Here is a 17,509-nt window from a genome sequence, read left to right on the forward strand (position 1 = left end):
GCGATTAAATTCTCCACGGGGTTGGAAAAGTGACCCTCCGGTATTGGTACATAACGCGGAGGTGCCATGCTCATATGATGAGGTGTCATCTCCTGACGTTGAGCCGGTCCTCCCGCTCTGGGTGTCATAAACTGATTAGCATTGGGCGGGTTACTTGGGCCGGCCCCGGGTGTGGCAGAAAGAACCCTAGGATCGTAATTCGGAGGTAACCGGGATTGGGTCTTCTGGTGTCTCCTCCTCATTACTTCATTGGACGCGTTTAAACTCATTGTGAGCTGATAAGCCTCTGACTGCAACCGCTGTGCCCGGGCGTCGAGAGCCGCCCGCTCCGTAGCTAGCCTAGTATCCTCAGCTGCTAAGGCCTCCTTGGCCTGAGCTATCTCCTCACGTACCCGTGCTACCTCCGCGTCATGCTCATCTTTGTCCGCAGGGGCAACCGTGGCGGTTAACAGGGCCGTAAGCTTGTCCATGAGGTCTATCAGTACTTGATCCGGTGGGCGGATAGGGCCTCCTGCCCCGGCTGCTCCTAACCCGAAAGTGGTTGCGGCCGCGGTTGTAGAGTTTTGTCCGGGTTGAGTTCCAGCCATAAAGACTCCTGCCTAATTTGGCGACTCACAGAGGTCCGAAATACTAAGGCCATCGAAACAGCCCACGAGCGCACCATCTTGAACTTGATACAAAGAATCTGTTGAACCGGTGGAAGAATCACCGTCAGAGGGGACGGCCGTCTCACCACCATCTTCAGGACCTTCAGAAAGCTCTTCTCTGTGGACGCAGCCCACAAAGACACGCTTCATGTTGGGTTGAACTCGGGCGGGTTTCACACGCTGAGCTGTCTCGACGAGGTCGATGCAGTAGTCTGGCTCAGGCCCCGGCTTTCCAATCCGGCCGATGAAGACGTGGATCCCTCCAGAGGGGGCCCGGTACCCATACTCAATTGAGCCGGCGTCGGGGCCCCAGCCTTCGTCATCGATGTAGATCTTGCCGCGACGACTTTTGGTCATCCGGCCCACTACGTATCCCTTGAGCCCTTCGAAGTTGCCCTTCAAGAACTCGAATCCACCGTGCGCTGGCCCCACGGTGGGCGCCAACTGTCGTGGAATTGTCACGTCAGATGTCCTCGTGAAAGGACTTAGTTGTGGAGCCATCTCAACTAGGAAGCTTGAAGGGGTTAAAAGGGACAAAGGAGACGAGAGGGTTTATACTAGTTTGGCCCCTTACGGTGAAGGTAAGGCCTACGTCTAGTTGGGTTGGTATTGATGTTTCGATGACCAGGGAGCGAGATACGCTATGCCTGGCTCTCGATGAGTTGTTTCTTGCCCTAAGCCGCCGGCGGGTCATCCCCTTATATACACGGGTCGACGCCCTATGGCTTACAGAGTCCCGGCCGGCTTATAAACAATGTCCGGCTCGGTGACTAGTTAAGTCTACCTTATGATACAAGTAATATTATTATAGCAGTTTACTACAACAAGCCTTAAGTCGCCTGTGGGCCTTAAGCTTCCTATGAATCGTCATCTTCATGCCTTATCTTGGGCTTCTCTCTAGTGAATCCTCTTTGCGTAACCCGGCCCCTCTTGGGCGGCTTACACAAATAGTTATATCCCCAACACTGGAGCTTGCACATTTTGTTAGCACCTTTTTGGATCGACAAAACCTTCTGGTTGCATCATATACAACTCTTCTTCCAGAAATCCATTCAGGAACACAATTTTGATATCCATTTGCTAGATTTCATAAAATGTGGCAATTGCTAACATGATTCGGACAGACTTAAGCATCGTTACGAGTGAGAAAAAACTCATCATAGTCTACATCTTGAACTTTATCAAAAACCTTTTTCGACAAATCTAGCTTCGTAGATAGTAACACTACTATCAACGTCCGTCTTCCTCTTGAAGATCCATCTATTTTCTATAGCTTGCCGATCATCGGGAAAGTCAATCAAAGTCCACACTTTGTTCTCATATATGGATCCCATCTCAGATTTCATGGCCTTCAAGCCATTTCGCGGAATCTGGGCTCATCATTGCTTCCTCATAGTTCGTAGGTTCATCATGGTCTAGAAACATGACTTCCAGAACATGATTACCGTACCACTCTGGTGCGGATCTTACTCTGGAAGACCTACGAGGTTTGGTAGTAACTTGATCTGAAGTTTCATGATCAATATTATTAGCTAGCTCACTAATTGGTGTTGGAATCACTGGAACTGATTTCTGTGATAAACTACTTTCCGATTCGGGAGAAGGTACAATTACCTTATCAAGCTCTACTTTCCTCCCACTCACTTCTTTTGAGAGAAACTTCTTCTCTAGAAAGGATCCATCTTAGCAATGAATAATATTGCCTTCGGATCTGTGATAGAAGGTGTACCCAATAGTTAGCTTTGGGTATTCTATGAAGAGGCACTTCTCCGATTTGGGTTCGAGCTTATCAGGTTGAAACTTTTTCACATAAGCATCGCAGCCCCAAAATTTAAGAAACAACAACTTAGTTTATTGCTAAACCATAGTTCATACGGTGTCGTCTCCATGGATTTAGATGGTGCCCTATTTAACGTGAATGCAGCTGTCTCTAATGCATAATCCCAAGACGATAGTGGTAAATCGGTAAGATACATCATAGATTGCACCATATCCAATAAAGTGTGGTTACGACGTTCGGACACATCATTACGCTGTGGTGTTCCAGGTGGCATGAGTTTGTGAAACTATTCCATATTGTTTTAACTGAAGGCCAAACCCGTAACTCAAATATTCATATCCGTGATCAGATTGTAGAAACTTTATTTTCTTTTTACTATGATTCTTCACTTCACTCTGAATTTCTTTGAACATTTCAAATGTTTCAGATTTGTGTTTCATTAAGTAGATATACCCATATCTGCTCAAATCATCTGTGAAGGTCAGAAAATAACGATACTTGCCACGAGCATCAACACTCATTGGATCTGCATACATCAGTATGTATTATTTCCAACAAGTCAGTATCTCGTTCCATTGTTCCGAAGAACGGAGTTTTAGTCATCTTGCCCAAAAGGCACGGTTCGCAGCATCAAATAATTCATAACCAAGTGATTCCGAAAATCCATCTTTATGGAGTTTCTTCATGCGCTTTACACTGATATGACCCAAACGGCAGTGCCACAAATAAGTTGCACTATCATTATTAACTTTGCATCTTTTGGCATCAATATTATGAATATGTGTATCACTACAATCGAGATCCAACAAACTATTTTCATTGGGTGTATGACCATTTGATGGTTTTATTCATGTAAATCGAACAACAATTATTCTATGATTTTAAATGAATAACCGTATTGCAATAAACATGATCAAATCATATTCATGCTCAACGCAAACGCCAAATAACATTTATTTAGGTTTAACACTAATCCCGAAAGTATAGGGAGTGTGCGATGATGATCATATCAATCTTGGAACTACTTCCAACACTCATCGTCACTTCCCCTTCAACTAGTCTCTGTTTATTCTGTAACTCCTGTTTCGAGTTACTAATCTTAGCAACCGAACAAGTATCAAATACTCAAGGGCTACTACAAACACTAGTAAGGCACACATCAATAACCTGTATATCAAATATACCTATGTTCACTTTGCCATCCTTCTTATCCGCCACATACTTGGGGTAGTTCCACTTCCAGTGACCAGTCCCTTTGCAGTAGAATCACTTAGTCTTAGGCTTAGGTCCAGACTTGGGCTTCTTCACTTGAGCAGAACTTGCTTGCTGTTCTTCTTGAAGTTCCCCTTCTTCCCTTTGCCCTTTTTCTTGAAACTAGTGATCTTGTTCACCATCAACACTTTGATGTTTTTCTTTGATTTCTACCTTCGCCGATTTTTGCATCGCGAAGAGCTTGGGAAATGTTTTCATCATCCCTTGCATATTATAGTTCATCACGAAGTTCTACTAACTTGGTGGTGGTGACTAGAGAATTCTGTTGATCACTATCTTATCTGGAAGATTAACTCCCACTTGATTCAAGCGATTGTAGTACCCAGACAATCTGAGCACATGCTCACTAGTTGAGCGATTCTACTCCATCTTTTAGCTATAGAACTTGTTGGAGACTTCATATCTCTCAACTCGGGTATTTGCTTGAAATATTAACTTCAACTCCTGGAACATCTCATATGGTCCATGCCGTTCAAAACGTCTTTGAAATCTCGATTCTAAGCCATAAAGTATGGTGCACAAAACTATCAAGTAGTCATCATATTGAGCTAGCCAAACGTTCATAACGTCTGCATCTGCTCCTGCAATAGGTCTGTCACCTAGTGGTGCATCAAGAACATAATTCTTCTGTGTAGCAATGAGGATAAACCTCAGATCACGGACCAAGTCCGCATCATTGCTACTAACATCTTTCAACTTAGTTTTCTCTAGGAACATATATAAAAAACATAGGGAAGCAACAACGCAAGCTATTGATCTACAACATAATTTGCAAAATACTACCAGGACTAAGTTCGTGATAAATTTAAGTTCAATTAATCATATTACTTAAGAACTCCCACTTAGATAGACATCTCTCTAGTCATCTAAGTGATCACGTGATCCAAATCAACTAAACCATGTCCGATCATCACGTGAGATGGAGTAATTTTCAATGGTGAACATCACTATGTTGATCATATCTACTATATGATTCACGTTCGACCTTTCGGTCTCCGTGTTCCGAGGCCATATCTGTATATGCTAGGCTCGTCAAGTTTAACCTGAGTATTCCGCGCGTGCAACTGTTTTGCACCCGTTGTATTTGAACGTAGAGCCTATCACACCCGATCATCACGTGGTGTCTCAGCACGAAGAACTTTCACAACGGTGCATACTCAGGGAGAACACTTCTTGATAATTTAGTGAGAGATCATCTTAAAATGCTACCGTCAATCAAAGCAAGATAAGATGCATAAAGGATAAACATCACATGCAATCAATATAAGTGATATGATATGGCCATCATCATCTTGTGCTTGTGATCTCCATCTCCGAAGCACCGTCGTGATCACCATCGTCACCGGCGTGACACCTTGATCTCCATCATAGCATCGTTGTCGTTACACCATCTATTGCTTCTACGACTATCACTATCGCTTAGTGATAAAGTAAAGCAATTACAGGGCGTTTGCATTTCATACAATAAGGCGACAACCATATGGCTCCTGCCAGTTGCCAATAACTTCAGTTACAAAACATGATCATCTCATACAATAAAATATAGCATCACGTCTTGACCATATCACATCACAACATGCCCTGCAAAAACAAGTTAGACGTCCTCTACTTTGTTATTTGCAAATTTTACGTGGCTGCTACGGGTTGAGCAAGAACCATTCTTACCTACACATCAAAACCAAATGATAGTTCGTCAAGTTAGTGCTGTTTTAACCTTCGCAAGGACCGGGCGTAGCCACACTCGGTTCAACTAAAGTTGGAGAAACAGACACCCGCTAGTCACCTGTGTGCGAAGCACGGCGGTAAAACCAGTCTCGCGTAAGCGTACGCGTAACGTCGGTCTGGGCCACTTCATCCAACAATACCGCTGAACCAAAGTATGACATGCTGGTAAGCAGTATGACTTGTATCGCCCACAACTCACTTGTGTTCTACTCGTGCAAATAACATCAACGCATAAAACCTAGGCTCGTATGCCACTGTTGGGGAACATAGTAATTTCAAAATGAGGACACTTGATCATATGTCATACTCATCATTTAAGCTCAAAATGGGGTTGCCATTTTTCATTTAAGCATCTTGATGTATTCACATCTTGTTGAGTAGCTTTGATCCACGACTTGGGGTAAAGCTTCGCTAAGATGGAATAACATACCTTGGGTGGTGGTGTTGAACTTGATCATGTAGTTGAACTTGTGTGGGATGTGTTGGGGAACGTAGTAATTTCAAAAAAATTCCTACGCACATGCAAGATCATGGTGATGCATAGCAACGAGAGGGGAGAGTGTGTCCACGTACCCTTGTAGACCGAAAGCGGAAGCGTTAGAATAACACGGTTGATGTAGTCGTACGTCTTCACGGCCCGACCTATCAAGCACCGAAACTACGGCACCTCCGAGTTCTAGCACACGTTCAGCTCGATGATGTCCCTCGAACTCCGATCCAGCCAAGTGTCGAGGGAGAGTTCCATCAGCATGACGGCGTGGTGACGATCTTGATGTTCTACCGTCGCAGGGCTTCGCATAAACACCGCTACGATATTATCGAGGTGGACTATGGTGGAGGGGGGCACCGCACACGGCTAAGAGATCCAAGGGATCAATTGTTGGTGTGTCTATGGGGGTGTCCCCCTACCCCCGTATATAAAGGAGCAAGGGGGGAGGCGGCCGGCCTAGGGAGGAGGCGCGCCAAGGGGGGAGTCCTACTCCCACCGGGAGTAGGACTCCTCCTTTCCTTGTTGGAGTAGGAGAGAAGGAAAGAGGAGGAGAGGGAGAAGGAAAAGGGGGCTGCCCCCCTTGTCCAATTCGGACCAGAAGGGGGGCGCAGGCCTCCTTCCTTTTGGCCTCTCTCCTCTATTCCCACATGGCCCAATAAGGCCCATATAGTCCCCGGCGAATTCCCGTAACTCTCCGGTACTCCGAAAAATACCCGAATCACTCGGAACCTTTCCGAACTCCGAATATAGTCGTCCAATATATCGATCTTTACGTCTCGACCATTTCGAGACTCCTCGTCATGTCCCCGATCTCATCCGGGACTCCGAACTCCTTCGATACATCAAAACTCATAAACTCATAATATAACTGTCATCGAAACCTTAATCGTGTGGATCCTACGGGTTCGAGAACTATGTAGACATGACCGAGACACGTCTCCGGTTGATAACCAATAGCGGAACCTGGATGCTCATATTGGTTCCCACATATTCTACGAAGATCTTTATCGGTCAGACCGCATAACAACATACGTTGTTCCCTTTGTCATCGGTATGTTACTTGCCCGAGATTCGATTGACGGTATGTCAATACCTAGTTCATTCTCGTTACCGGCAAGTCTCTTTACTCGTTCCGTAATACATCATCTCGCAACTAACTCATTAGTTGCAATGCTTGCAAGGCTTTAAGTGATGTGCATTACCGAGAGGTCCCAGAGATACCTCTTCGACAATCGGAGTGACAAATCCTAATCTCGAAATACGCCAACCCAACATGTACCTTCGGAGACACCTGTAGAGCTCCTTTATAATCACCCAGTTACGTTGTGACGTTTGGTAGCACACAAAGTGTTCCTCCGATAAACGGGAGTTGCATAATCTCATAGTTATAGGAACATGTATAAGTCATGAAGAAAGCAATAGCAACATACTAAACGATCAAGTGCTAAGCTAATAGAATGGGTCAAGTCAATCACATCATTCTCCTAATGATGTGATCCCGTTAATCAAATGACAACTCTTTGTCCATGGCTAGGAAACATAACCATCTTTGATTAATGAGCTAGTCAAGTAGAGGCATACTAGTGACACTCAGTTTGTCTATGTATTCACACATGGATTATGTTTCCGGTTAATACAATTCTAGCATGAATAATAAAAATTTATCATGATATAAGTAAATAAATAATAACTTTATTATTGCCTCTAGGGCATATTTCCTTCAGGATGCTCAATGTTGTTGTAGTTCAGTTGGAGCACCACTTGCAAATGAAGTTCATCTTCCTACATGAGTTAGCATTGCAAGGAAAAGCACTTGTATATCCAAAATGACAATCATGTAATTTGATATAGAAATATGTCAAAGGATATATTTAAAGGGTTTTCATGCTTCCTTGTCTTCAACCACCATAAAGTAGAGACTTGGTGATGTAGAGATTAGTCAAGATGTGAGTGAGTTGCAATCTCGTAGATTTAGATCCGTCCAAGTACCTACAAGGGTTAGATAACATGCAAGGGTCCAAATGTATCCAAGATATATGATTATCATCATAAGAGAAATATCAAGGAATAGTCATAGGCTCGTGTCTTGCATGTATCCAAATGGAGTTCCTACTCCAAGTTTGAAGCATCAATGATGTTCAACTCAGCTCTTAACCTGCAAAACACTTTCTCATCAAGTGGTTTGGTGAAAATATTGGCCAATTGCTTTTCGATGCGAACATGCTTAAGGTTAATGTCACCCTTAGCAACATGATCTCGAATGAAATGATGACGAACTTCAATGTGCTTAGTTTGAGAATGTTGCACGGGATTGCAAGCAATCTTAATTGCACTTTCATTGTCACAAAGAAAAGGCACATGTTTCACATATATCCCATAATCTTTAAGAGTTTGGGTCATCCAAAGTAATTGAGCACAAAATTATCCAGCGGCAATGTATTCCGCTTCAGCGGTGGATAAGGATACCGAGTTTTGTTTCTTGGAGGACCAAGATACAAGAGATCTACCAAGAAATTGACAAGTACCAGAAATGGACTTTCTATCAACCTTGTCCCCGGTATAGTCCGAATCGGATTAGCCAACAAGATTAAAAGAGGACCTCTTTGGATACCAAATGCCAAAGTTTGGTGTAAGAATTAAGTATATCACTATCCTTTTCATGGCCTTAAGATGACACTCTTTAGGGGCCGCTTGGTATCGTGCACACATGCACACACTTAGCATGATGTCGGGACGAGAGGCACATAGATACAATAATGAACCAATCATAGAGCGATAAACCTTTTGATCAACAGGTTCACCGTCCTTTGTCAAGTCAAGATGTCCACTAGTAGGCATGGGTGTACTCATACCTTTGCAATCTTGCATACTGAACTTCTTGAACAAGTCCTTGGTATACTTCGTTTGAGAGACAAAGGTACCTTCCTTAGTTTGCTTGATTTGCAAACCAAGAAAGAACTTGAGTTCACTCATCATAGACATCTCAAACTTCTCCGACATTAGCTTCCCAAACTTCTCACTAAAATGAGGGTTAGTTGATCCAAATATAATATCATCAACATAGATTTGGCACACAAGTAATTCTCCATTAACCCTTTTAGTGAAAAGAGTAGAATCATTTTTCCAATCTCAAAGCCTTTTTCAATAAGGAACTTGGTCAAGCATTTATACCATGCTCTAGGAGCTCGTTTAAGACCATAAAGAGCTTTGTGAAGCTTGTAAACATGATTTGGTTTCTTAGGATTAACAAAGCCGGGAGGTTGTTTAACATAAACTTCCTCCTCAATTTCACCATTTAGAAAAGCACTTTTAATGTCCATTTGGTACAAAGAGATATCATGGTGATTAGCATAGGCAAGTAAGATGCGAATGGACTCAAGTCTAGTAACGGGGGCATATGTCTCACCATAGTCCATACCTTCGACTTGAGTGTAGCCTTGGGCGACGAGACGTGCTTTGTTGCGAACCACTTGTCCATATTCATCTTGCTTGTTGCGAAACACCCATTTGGTACTGATGATGTTGTGGTTGTTGTCAGGCTTCTCGACCAATGTCCTCACTTGGTTTCTCTCAAAGTTGTGTAGTTCTTCATGCATAGCGTTTATATAGTCCGGATCTTCCAATGCTTCTTCAACCTTCATAGGTTCAATGCTAGAGATGAACGAATAATGTTCACAAAAGTTAGCCAAACGAGATTGAGAGCGAGTGATTCTCCCGGTTTGGATATCATTGTAGATTTGCTTGACGGGATGGTCTCTAGCAACTCTTGCTCGAACTCGTGAGAGCTTTTTCTTTGATCGGGGTGGAACATCTTCTTCATCATCTTGTTCTTCTTCTTGGCCTTCATCGTTGTTGATGTTGTTGTTCTCTCGTCGTGGTGGAGAAGGAGGTTGATGCGGTTCATCTTGGTGTACTTCCTCGTTTTCTTCATCTTGGTGTGTCCCACTTGTTGATGCTTCCATATCAACTCTTGGTTCACCTTGTTGTGAGGTATAAGCTTCCACTTGGACAGACGAGGTACTCTCCTTCACCTCCGTTGGACGAACCTTGCCAATAGAAAAGTCTTGGATTGCTTCCAAAGGATCTTTATCTCCTACATCAATTGGCAATTGCTCTACTTGCGAGCCGTTAGATTCATCAAACTTCACATCTACCATCTTCAACCTTTCGGGTGAAATTGTTGTAGACACAATATGTGTGAGAGTTTGAGCGATGACCAAGTAGGAATCCCTCATGAGATTTAGGAGCAAATTTAGAACGACGATGCTTATCAAGAATGTAGCACTTTGAGCCGAATACTCGATAGTATCCAACTTGGGGTTTGTTACCGTTAAGGAGCCCGTATGCCGTCTTGCCGAGTAGGATCATATCAATTGAGTCATCAAGGGTGGGATGCATAGGATCAACATGAGGTGCATAAGGACTAGTAATGTACTTGTTCAAATGATATTTATTTAAAATCACAAGCATCTCATTTTTCCACTGATGAAAGTACTCTCCATCAAGTATAGGCAATCTATTTCTAAGACTCCCAAAGTAGACTCATCCATCTTCCTCCAATGGTGTTTAAACCAAAGTAATGGAGACCAAAGCTCTGATACCAATTGAAAGGATTGAGAAGAGGGGTCTAGCGGGGGGTGAATAGACACACAACACACAAAGTTGACAGTTCTTAAGTTTCTCAAGTTTGAGTGGAGTTTAAGCACAAGTTTAACCAATCACTATACATATCAAGCAAGCATGCAAAGAGTATATGAGCAGAGGAAAGTAAAGCATGCAACTTGCAAGAAAGTAAAGGGATGGGATTGGAGTGTGCAAACGCAATTGGAGATATGGATGTTTTTGGCGTGGTTCCGATTGATGGTGCTATCATACATCCATGTTGATGGAGACTTCAACCCACGAAGGGTAACAGCTGCGTGAGTCCATGGAGGGCTCCACCCACGAAGGGTCCATGAATAAGCAACCTTGTCTATCCCACCATGGCCATCGCCCACGAAGGACTTGCCTCACTAGGGTAGATCTTCACGAAGTAGGTGATCTCCTTACCCTTACAAACTCCTTGGTTCAACTTCACAATCTTGTCGGAGGCTCCCAACTGACACCTAACCAATCTAGGAGACACCACTCTACGAAAGGTAATAGATGATATGCATACAGAAAAAGCACAACCTAGGAAAACAAAGACACAATACAACAGCAGCAACAACAGGAGTATCATTTCATACAGGGTAGGAGTATCAACCAGTTAACTCAAACAAAAGCCTTCACCCAGTTTTCTAATCCATGGTATTCTTTCCGCTTTGCTCTGAATGTTAGCCACTTGATTTCCTCTTTGAATTTTCTTCTGCATGCATATAGGCTGGGCGTAATGTATTTGAAGATGTAATCGTTGCGGGTGGTCCAGATTTCCCAAGTCACCAGAATTATGATTTCCAGGGAGAATGGCAGATTTAGCAATTGCTTCAGTTGATTAATTTCTTCTTGAATGCCTTTTCCAGCAGGGGCCCAAGTTGGGCAGATGTAGTTCCAAGATAATTTTGCAAAAGGGCATGTGAAGAATAGGTGTGTCCTTGTTTCAAGTATCTGCATGCTGCACAAGATGCAAGTATAATCCTGTATAAAGAAGTTTTTACATAGGAGTAGTGCTCGAGTGTTTAACCTGTCATTCACCAATAGCGAGAAGTGAATCTTGTGTTTGAGTTGGCAGCATGTGCTCCATAGCCATCTCAAAACTGGAAGAGTGTCAGTTGCAGGCATTAGGATTCTATAAACCTTTGACACTGTATAATGCTGCGCTCCAGCTGGCAATTGTCAATGGTCTGGGCCATCATTGAGCTCAAGTCTGTGACAAAGTTCTTCGATGGCTTGAAACTGTGTAAAGGCCTCCTCTGACAGTGGTAGATGAAAGAGATCTGGAAGTTCCTCTGTATGATACATGTCAGCGACAGAAATATTTTGCTTCCAAGCAAAAGTGTGCAAGTGGGGCCAGAGTTCAGCCTTGGGGGTACCATCCCAAGTGTCATTCCAAAAGTCTAGTGTTTGGCCATTGTTCATGCTGACAGAAGCGTGCTGCTTATAGATTGGGAAGAGCTTCATGCAGTCTCTCCACCAAAATGAACATTGTTGCAGCTGATTTGTATGGAAGCCTTGCTGATAGTATACTTCCCACACTAGATTCACCCAGGGTATGTTATGATGATTAATGAACTTATGAACCATCTTCAGTAGCAGGCATGTATTTTGTGTGGACATGTTCAAAATTCCGAGGCCTCCTCTATCCTTTGGACGACATATCATATCCCAGGCAGCTAGAGGAGGATTTTTCTTTTCCAAATCTTTCCCTCTCCAGAAAAAATGCCTCCTGTATTTGTCTATTTGCTCAATAATCCCTTTGTAAAGGAGCAGACAACTCATTATGAAGGTGGGTAGGGAGGAGAAGACAGCATTGACCATGAGGAGTCTGCCATCATAACTCAAGAATTGGGAGCAACCACTGAGTCTGTTCTGTATTCTTTCAATCAGGTACATGAAAAATTCCATCCTTGGTTTGGTGAAACTGAGAGGTGTGCCCAAGTAAGAGAAAGGAAAAGTTCCAATAGTACAACCTAACAAGGTTGAGAGGTGTTGCATTGTGTCCTCGGGTACATTCAGAGGTAGCATACTGGATTTGTGGTAATTTACCTTGAGACCAGAAGCTTGGGAGAATAGATGCACCAAGTGTTGCATTTGTTCAAGTTGTTGAGGACATGTTGGCATAATGATCAAAGTATCATCTGCATATTGCAGAATGGGGAAGTCAGGGCAGGAAGCAAACTGAAGTGGAGGCTGTAGCAGACCTTTCTGCATTGCATCATTTATGATTGTTTGTAAAAAATCAGCTGCAAGCACAAAGAGAAGTGGGGATAGAGGATCCCCTTGTCTGACCCCTCTTCTGCACTTGAAGTAGTTCCTAGGGACCCCATTTAGGAGGATAGCAGATGTACCAATGCTCATAATTTGCTGAATCCATGAACACCATTTGTTACCAAAACCCCTCTTTCTCATAATATCCATGATCATGCCATGTTCCATTTTGTCAAAGGCCTTTTCAAAGTCTAATTTAAGTACCACAGTAGGTTTTTTGCTCTTGTGGCATTGGAATAAATACTCATAAGCCCATGCTATGCAATCCTGAATAGATCTGGATTTGAGAAATCCATATTGGTTGACATGTACTAGTTCCAGAATTATGGATTGTAGTCTATTGGCAAGTAACTTAGTAATTAACTTGATGGTGCAGCTGAGCAAGGAGATTGGTCTAAAATCATTAACAGAGGAAGCACCGGGTTTCCTGGGGATGAGAGTGATGTAGGAATTGTTAATACTTTGCAAGCATAGGTCCCCTTTATGAAATTGGTGACAGAGATCATAGAAATCCTGTTTAATGATTGGCCAGCATTTCTTGATAAAATCTGTGTTAAAACCATCCGGACCTGGTGATTTGTTTGAGGGCATGTCTTTGATAACAACATCAATTTCCTCTGGGGAGAATTCCTTTTCCAGGAAAGAAAGGTCATTATGGGGAGTGAGGAGGTTAAGTAGATCTGGAGGTATATTATAATATTCTGATGTCCCCAATCTTTCTTTGAAGGCCTCATGTAAAAGGGTAGCTTTAGCCCCATGGCTAGTCACCTCAGTACCATCATGTCCAATTAAAGAAGGAATAGAATTGTTTCTATGCTGTATTGTGGCCATAGCTTGAAAAAAATTGGAATTTTCACTGCCAAGGGTAACCCACTTAATTTTCCCTCTCTGCTGCCAGTAAGCTTTCTGTTGCTGTAGTAATTTGTCTAGCTGAGCTTTCATACGTTTCCTGAGATCAACTTCCAAAGGTGTGAGGGATCTGAAATTTTCAATAGCATCCAGCATTTCAATGAGAGCATTGGCATCAGAAATGTCATCTTTGAGATTGGATAAAGTTTTAGCCCATTTCCTTAAGCCCTTCCTTAAGATTTTCATTTTAGCATTAATCCTCTTGGCTGCATCAGCATAATGTATGCTCTGTTTCCAAATGGAGTCTACTAGGGGCATAAAACTATCTTGCTGAAGCCACCAATTTTCAAATATGAAAATATTACTTTTGGGCATTGTGGTTTGAATCTTGATGACACATGGCACATGGTCGGATGTGATCATTGCTAAAGGAAAAGCAAGAGTATTAGGATAGGAGAGGGTCCATGAGGCAGACGTAAAAAACCAGTCCAATCTCTCTAGCAAAGGATCGTCTTGCATATTACTCCATGTATACTTCCTCCCCTTTAGTGGAATGTCAACCAGGCCCAAGTTGCTAATAACAGTGTTAAATTGCATGATTTCAGAGATATTTCCTCCTGGTTTATTCCTGTCTTGTAGGCTTCTGATAAGGTTGAAGTCACCTACAATGAGCCAATCAGCATCCTCTGGTATGTGTGTACCATCCAACCAAGCTCAAAACTCCAGTTTTTTATCATCTTGGCAGGGAGCATAAATATTGGTTAAGGTCCAGCAACTTCCACATCTTGTTGATTGAAGAAGGACAGAAACAGCATAGTTATTCTGAGTCAAGATTTCTCCTTTGAAGTGACGAGAACACCAAACCGTAAGAATTCCTCCTGATCTACCCATAGATGGTGAAAAAGCAAAAGAATCGAACCTAGGAGGACAAAACTTCTTGATAAAAGCCATGTCAATGTGCTCTTTTTTGGTTTCCTGGAAACAGGCAATAGAGCATTCACTTTCAGTGATTTTATTTTGTATGTGAAGCCACTTATCAGGGGAATTAAGACTTCTAATGTTCCAGTTTAGCACCTTCCAGGATTGTGTGCCCATGATGTAATGAGAGGGAATATAATCAACCATATGCTTGAGGTCTTAAACCCCAGCCATAGTGCCAACAGATATAAATGCCTGGGAATATTCCATCTCACAGGGTGATAACAGGCCATGGTGCTCTGAATTGGGGAAATCTGGACATGTGTGCAGCTTAGAAGGCTAAACTTCTCAGGAAAGGACATATAAGTTGTACCATGGAAATGACCAGCCCAGTTAAAGCAGAATTGCTCATGGAAAGATAACCCATATATGAGGTCACATGGTAAATGAAAAGGCCCAAAAGTATTAATCCACTTCAAGGAAAACCACACACTGATAGCCATCAAAGGTTTTAGAGGCATAAAATAAATTACAAAGCTATGGAAGTATTTTATTGGCAGTGAGGACAGCAGCAAGTCTTCACTTCTTCTTGGGCTTCTTAAGTTTCTGATCATCCTCATTCTTCTTGGCTCCCTTTTTGGATTTATTCGGGCTTGGCAGCTGATCATCAGCTAGACCAAATTTATCAGCAAGGCACCTAACCACCTTCTTGTTCAAAGGAGGCGCATCTGCAGAACAGGCCAGGCAGTTTCTGTCAAAACAGGTTTTCCCTTTGTAGCCCTTTTGGATTGCTTTGATTCTGTGACTCCTCCGGACTTCAGAAATAACAAGTGGGGTTTTCTTGTTCCTTTTCCTTTTATAAACTGCAGATGTGGTGAGCAGATCGACGTGTGTAGGCCCAATAGATTTGACTGCTTGAGGTGTTGAAAATCCCGTGCTGGCATTCAAACTTGCTGCAGTGGAGAGGAAGCAGATCGGGGGTGCAGCCACAGGGCATCGAGGTGGTATAACAAATTGCCTGAAGTCAGAACCTTGATATCCTTCTACAATGATTTTCCAAATGCTGGATCTAAGTATTGACTTGGCCCAGTCAAAATCAGCAGGAGTTAATAGTTTCGCAGTGATGAAATCTGCCCAAGAACCTGGAACAGTGATAGAGTCCTGTTGATCATCAGATGGACAGAAAAATTGCTTCCAAGCTTCCTCTCCTTCTTGTGAGAGAAGAACTGACAGGGTGAAATCTGCCTTCTGCAGTGGCTCTACAGCATTAGTGTTCGCAAGCACAATATCAGTAGCCACCTCATTTAACTGAACATCATTAGTTGCAAGCTCCGATCCCACCTCAGAAGGGTAAGTGAGAGCGTCAACCTGAAGATGCCCAGGTGAAGTAGGAGGGGCTACTGCATTATGCAGGAAGGTCTCGCTGAGAGAAACTTCCTATGGCACAAAAGTCGCGTTGTTTACATATGCAGACACTTGTTCAGTAATCTTCTCAGAAAGGCCCATTTCCTCTGAGGATCCAGACTGCATGTTCAGATCAGGTAGAGTAGCATTGACTGAATTTTTCTGAGTATTGACAAATAGATCTCCCAAGATTGGGTGAGTAGAGACTGCCTCAGTGTGGGTCTGAGACTCAATCAAAGTACAATCCTTCCCCAAACTGATGGTGGGTGTGTCTTCCTGGATCAAGACCATACCAATCTGAATGTTGTGGAGTAAATGATTGTGTTCCTGCACCACCTGCTGGACTGAACCATGAGAGGGATCACCATCAGAGCTGATGGTGACAGTCAAATCACTGTCGTCTTTGAAGGCTGCCAGGTTCAAATCAATATCAGGCAAGTGTGGCATAGGAGCAGCATGTGGATTGTTGTGAATGACAGGGTTTATCATGTCCTGTAACTGTTGAAAGGCTGCTGCATCAAGCTCATGTGGTCCCACCAAGTCATTGATCTCAACAAAGTCATTATGGCCCATGTGCTCGTCTGCCTGCTGATGCTGTTGGTGATCCAAAATCATATTCAGATTCAGTCCAAACTGGTTCACCTGATGATGTTGCTGATATTGATGGTCCACATTAAGATGCACATCATGTGCATGGTGTTGAACTTGTCCCCATGCAGGCCACAACTCCAAGTTTGGCTGGTTGGCATGCTCCTGTGGTGGTGCAGGTAGAGGGTGTGGGTTTCCTCCATCAGGTGGGAACTCATCCTCGTCCGCTGGAAGCCCACCCAACATGGAATGGCTCAGAATAATGATAGGCACAGACCAAGATTCTGCTTGGTGTTTGTTGCCAGCCGACACAATGCAGCTGTGGGGAATAAGCGCCACATCCGCCACAAGGACTTTGAGAACAACTCTGGAATAGTCACTTGCTACTTTGTCCCATTGGACAACCTCAGCAAAATCTTCTACTGCACCCTTGATATGATTGACTTCCCACAGGTCCACAGGGAAAGAAAGCAGAGCCAACCAACAAACATGGTTATAAGTGAAACTACGATTGTTTATCCCTTCATTATGGCGAACAAAAGTGATCTGATGATTCTGAAAATTATGCGGACTGCGATCTACAAGCCAGTCTCTGTCGGCACTAGAGTCTAGTTGAATGTAAGCCTGACCGAGAGGGCATTTTTGAATCATATCCATTGAAAAATGCAAATGATCCTCAACAAAGCTGCGAATGAAGGCTCGAACTTGGGCAAACGGAATATGACCATTAGGTGCCGGCACAATGGTGACGATGGCGACATCTTCGTGGTTGGCTGGCACCAGGGAGCTGACATGGTAGTGACACATCGGTGGTCTGTTCGCCACCTCCACAGCCGTGAATCTGCCGGGCAGGAACAGGGCAGGGTCGACCTCATACGCTGCCATCAGGGGATGTGGATGATGGGGTGCAAGGTTTGTGTTGGGATTTGG

The sequence above is a fragment of the Triticum dicoccoides genome, chromosome 6B, assembly GCF_002162155.2.
Source record: "Triticum dicoccoides isolate Atlit2015 ecotype Zavitan chromosome 6B, WEW_v2.0, whole genome shotgun sequence".
NCBI lineage: Eukaryota > Viridiplantae > Streptophyta > Magnoliopsida > Poales > Poaceae > Triticum > Triticum dicoccoides.